The sequence below is a fragment of the Carassius auratus genome, chromosome 38 (assembly GCF_003368295.1).
Source record: "Carassius auratus strain Wakin chromosome 38, ASM336829v1, whole genome shotgun sequence".
NCBI classification, from domain to species: Eukaryota; Metazoa; Chordata; class Actinopteri; order Cypriniformes; family Cyprinidae; genus Carassius; species Carassius auratus.
Genome location: NC_039280.1, coordinates 7,408,028 through 7,414,110, shown reverse-complemented (window position 1 = coordinate 7,414,110; position 6,083 = coordinate 7,408,028).

Sequence of the window (6,083 nt, the reverse complement as noted above, 5' to 3'; positions counted from 1 at the left end):
AAAACTGGGTAAACACAAGAGCTTCGTCAAAGCCTGCAGGCCAGCCAGTTACTGCTGTCAAAACTAAGAGTGCGTCTCTCTGATTAATCATACGCCTTTCACTATGACTGCTAAGTGGTGCTATAACTAAAAACAAGATCAGAGGCTTTTGTGGTCGGTTAATGCCAAAAAAGTAAAAGAACATTTATCCTATACCTATCTGATCATCCTTGTAGAAACACCACCCAGGATTCACACCCCCAAAAATAAAATAAAATAAAACAAATAAATAGACTGATGGAAATCAAATAAATCAGACACTGCTGACAGATTTTTTTATTTTGTTTTTGAAGACTGATTTTTTTTTTTTTTTACAAATAAATTAGAAAAAAATATTATTTAAAATATATTTAACAATATTTAAACTAATAAATGTTCAGTGCCACATAATCCTTAAGAATCATTCTAATCCTGCTTTTTTTATTATTAGTTAAAAACAGTTGTGCCGGCAAATTTCTTTGTGGAAATTAATTCTTTCAGATTTCCTCAATTAAAAAAAGCGCTGAAAAGAACAGCAATTATTCAAAATATAAGTCTTTTGTAATATTATTTAATGTCTTTACTGTTACTTTTGATATATTTAATGTGTGCTTGCTAAATAAAAGAAAACAATTTCTTTAAAAAAAAATTCACACTGACCCCAAACTTTGGAACATTAATAAATAAATTTGACAGTCATAGAATTATCTTGCATAAAATAGCTCTAGCCTCTAAAAAAGTAATTTGCATTATAGCACTGATGCTGAAAGGAATTTACAACTAGACTAAATAATTTAGATAAGGAAAGACTGTGTATTTTTACAGAGACACAAAGGTGGAGACCTCAGGAAGATGACCACCACAGTTCACTGTCAAGTGGTCTCGCAGCCACAATCAGGCTTCTGGAGTCAACCAACACACAAACACATCGGTAATGGAAGAGCACAAGACCATTTAGTATAAATCACAACTGGGAAACGTGTTCCTTGCAATACGTGTCTGTTGCAGATCATTTAAATAGCACAGAAGGCTCTGGTTAATGTTAGGCAGCTGTCAGTTCAGATGAAATGACAAGGTGTCAGCTACAGCTGGACAGTCAGCCTCAGGGAGAGCACGTTTCATATCACACCTGCATAAGATGAGTGAAGACAAGGTGAACGGCTCTCATCTTCAACAATCATTAGTTTGTGAATAGTGATGAAGTATTTTTCTTTGTTGATGATTTTTTTTTTTAATCAGAGTATCTTATTCAAAAGCATAAAGCATGGTACTTGCTTTACTGCATTCCAGAAAAACATGCCATTCTTTAGAAGCAGGAGAAGAAAAAAAATCAATCCAAGTCACAATACATATGTGAATTGTTGTTTTGAGAAATTTTTTAAAGCCTCATTTGAAACAGTTCAAAAGTCACATTCAATTATTCATTTGTGAACATCTCACTGATTCAATGATCTTAATGATTAATGATCTTAAAGGGTTAGTTCACCTGAGAATGAACATTTGCGGTTAGTGACGAGCACGGAGAGAGAACAAAACAAAACTATGGTCACGAATTAGAAGCACAAAACAAGGGTTTGTAAAGAAAAACGTTGGAGGATTTCAAAATAAACCTAGAGGAGACTGGTTTTCCTTTGCTCCTACGTTTCCCAGAGGTGTGCGTGAGATGCATAAATCTTCCATCTTCCGGTTCCCAACAGTCAGCAGAAGTGAGAAAAAAAAAAAGAGTTTAATATGTTTGAAATCAGGATATTTACATTACAAAAATGTATGGATTCGCTACAGGGGGCCTTTATTCACCCCCCAGAGCCGTTTGAGGGACATTTTTATTACTGATGTGCGCACTTTATTTCACTTCTTCTGAACTGTTGACAACAAACACCCATTTACCCAAACTGAAAGGCTTGGAAGAGCAAGGGCAATTTTTAATATAACTTCGATTGGATTATTCTGAAAGAAGAAATTCACATAGACCTAGGATTCTTCGAGGGTGAGTAGAAGATAGACAAATTTTAATTCTCGGATGAACTAACCCTTTAAACTTTCCTTTACTACATTACAAAATATAGTCCTTATATTTTACATATAGACAAAAAAAAACGTTTTTTATCATTTAGAACTGAAAAACTGAGAGCCCTCCAAGACACGATACATGAACAAATCATTATTTATATAAAAATAATTATGACTTATTCAAATTTCATTTTAACACATTTGTGAATTCAACTATGATTTGGTCGCAGCCAATCTCAAGTATTATTTTCCTACATTCCAAAGCTTATCTCACTTTTTTTTTTTTTTTTGCTGTGCTAAAACATGCTATTCTTTGTTATTTAGAAACTCGATCGAGAGCCACACAGTAAAAAAAGTATTCTTTTATTTTTGTATTACCTCTTTCATTGCAGTCTACTGAGCCAGACCATTATTTCACTGCTAGTCATATTTTGTGACAAATAACTTGTGACAAATAAAAATCTCGAACCTTGAAAACTTTTATCTGCTTCGCCCATTTTCTCCCTATCACCCTGTATCTAGACTAATACATTCAGATACAACAATAAGCCTTTTTCTCAAATATTTACAATATACTGATAAATTTAACATTCACTAATTGTATGTGGGCTGACTGGATGCTTTCAACTGATTTCCTATTGAACTGTCACCAACTTTTACTCAAGCAGAAATATAAAAGGAGCATGTCTATTTTTAATAAGGAATATTACATTACAGTATTTTTATTTTAAGTCATGTAAATGACTTGCGCATTTCATCCACCACTTCCCAAAAAGTTTATGAGTTGCCACCTCAAGCATCAATTTCAGCTTGAAGTCTTTTGTGAAATTTAGAGTCCCTCACTGTGGGGAAAGGACACAACAATGAGAAGCTTCACTGCTCAGTGACTTAAAGCCAGGGTTATGTACAGCTTTGGAGCAGGTTCCTGTGGATGGCACCAAGGTCATGGGTTTTGTTTCAGTGAATGCAAAAACGCTGACCATCAAACCTTCAGCATGTGTGTGTGGCAAAAACCGAAACAAGTGTCTCATGAGACACATCCTCTACCAGACCGCGAGGGCTCTTTATTAACGTTAGAAGAGAAAGCAAACACTCCATTGTCTGTCAGCAGTGCAGCGACTAAAGCAACACACACTTTCTCACATTTTCCCACTTAGGAAACTATCCCAAGTCCCTCTCTGACTCAGCTGATCAAACATCAGCCCAGGTACATGTTCTAAAACAACAATAACATCACCTAATTCCCTACAAATACCTCATTTACTATCTCTGACTCCTTAAAGAACTGCACAGGGCTGATCACTGGTGGATCAGGAACCATAAACACCTCCTCCTAATCCCCTACAGACTCTACCGAAGAGGCTCATCAGCACCATTGTGGGCAAGCTTGTGCGGGCCACCCGCGACACGGATGGGAGGAGAGGCATAAACGAACGCTAGGGCGGGGTGAAACACACCATCACACACTCTCAGACATTCAAAGAGTGTTCATTAACGCTCTCTGTTTGAACAGATGTCTGCCTGACAAGAGTATGTGTCTGGAAGCGCGCATAAAGACTGTATTAAAGAAAATCATCTTGCACCTGCAAATTAAACCAGTAGCAAACCACCCAGATTTCGTATTTTGTGTCTTATTTGGTGCATTTGTTTACACCCAATGTTCTCAGTGACTCTAATGTTGCAAGGAGCGTAAAATCCTGCATTGCTTTAAAGGCGATACAGACCATTTCCAAAAAGCAAATGACTTCCTCCAATGTGTTTTTTTTTTCACTTGCAAACAGGATAATAGAAAGTCAGTTGAAGGACATGAATCCCATGAGGCAGGGCTGACGTTAGACGTGTGCATCCACTGAGCCATCTAAGGATAGAAAGGTTTACACCAGACCTGATTTCCATGTCAGGTTTGTATTCAAATCGAATAAGTGCAAACTAAAGACAACAACACCTTGACATTCTAAGTTAGGTAAATCCCAAAAAATAAATAAGGTACGCTGTTCAAAAACTTTTAGAGTATTCTTATCAGTCATCGACTGGCAAGTATGAAAATGCATTTAGAACATTTTACTTTTCCCCCCTCATCTTGAGCATTTGAATCAGGTCTGACTTGCAGCGACGTCCATGTGCGGCTCCATTACATGTAGTCCACCTGGCAGATCGACTGTCAAGTTCACTTTCAGCTGGCTGAGCCTGCGGCTGACGGTTCTTCATCTGTCATCTGCTCTCTCTCATACCTTTAGAGGAAAAAGAGGAATTTCTGAACCCTATCATCTACAGCATGCTGTTACTTACCCGTTACATCATTAGGACATTACTGTGACAGCTAGGTTTTTACAAAAATCAACAACAACAACAACAAAACCTTGCATCCCTAAACGTCTGAACATTTAAGAGACACTTAAAAACAAATGCATGTTCATGTAAAATATCAAACCGGAAAACATTTAAAATATTTTCCTCAAAAATGTTTACAATAAATGTATGCGGTTTTGATATTCATCTCCAACAATTTTTGCTTAATTTACAACTTTGAAAAAAATAAATAAATAAATAAATAAAATGAAAAGGTTTTTTAATGTTTTTGAAAGAAGTCTCTAATGTTTCACCAAGGCTGCATTTGTTTTATCAAAAATATAGTGATTTTGTGACATTTTATTTCAACTTAAAGTGAAATATATATATATATTAAAAAGCAGTTTATTCCTGTGATGGCAAAGCTGAATTTTCAGCATTATTACTCCAGTCTTCAGTGTCACACGAGCCTTCAAAAATCATTCTAATATGCCGATTTGTTGCTCGATTTTTATTAGTTCAATTATTATAAATTGTTATTGTTGAAAACAACATTTGCTGCTTAATATTTTCATGGAAACAAGGATTATTTCAAGATTCTTTGATGAATAGAAAGTTCAATGAACTGCATTAAAAGAGAAAACTATTGCAACATTATAAATGTCTTTACTGTTACTTTTGATCAATTTAATGCACCCTTACTGAATAAAGATATTCATTTCCTACGTTCATTCTCTCTATGAATACAGTATATACTAAGTTAATGGTTAATATAGTTCATATGATCATATTGCACCAGTGTGAACTTGAGGGCAACTGACTTCATACATCTACAAAAAATGAAGTCTGACCTTGACACCAGTTGCATGAAAGCAAAACCCAAAGAAGTGAAGTTGGTTTTGAAAAACAGTGTGATTTGAGTATCCAATATACTTGCAAGGCCACATTAAAAGACTGCTGACATAAAAAAGAAGAAACATTTAACCCTCTTGTCCACACATTAGCAGGCAGGTGAGATCTCCTCCACACTCCAAGCAATTGTTTGGAAACTTGAAGTCAAAGGTCACATGCGCACCTGCGTCTTAGACCAAACACTGAACTTGCCACCAACAGAGATCTTTCAGCTCTCACGACTTAGAGGTGCTGCTCCTTCATTCCCGAGGACACCAGCAGAGGAATTCCACAGACCACAGAGGAATTACTCCAAGTCATGTTCACTGGAAAAAATCTGGTGTAGGATTTACTTTCCTACTTACCACAAATAATTACACAGAGACGGCAAGTAACACATTGACTTAAATGGAAACTTTTGAACTAGAAAGACTGGAAGAATATTTTCTTGTAAAATGTACTCCAGTTATCATTGTTTTTCTATGCACTACAGTCTATGTGATAGATAGCTTTTGAGATATTGAGCATTGATTAACTGAATCATCCTAGGAGGTAATTAACAAGAAACAAGTTTCTAAAAATAGAGGATAGCTACAGTAAAACTTTAATTGGAAATTTGTGATGCAAGCAATTACAGCATAAACCTAATGCTTGAATGCACATTGCTTAAGCAGATATATCAATTATTCATATTTTATAATAGTTATATCAATTTTCAGTTGTCCAGTACAATTTTTGGGGGGCTGTAAAGTTATAAATTAAACATTTTCCTGGCTTTACAAGGCAAGATTCCCATTCAGTCAATAAACTGACACTAAAATGTTTCTTGAGCACATATTATAATGATTTTTAAAAGTTCACTTGACACTGAAAAC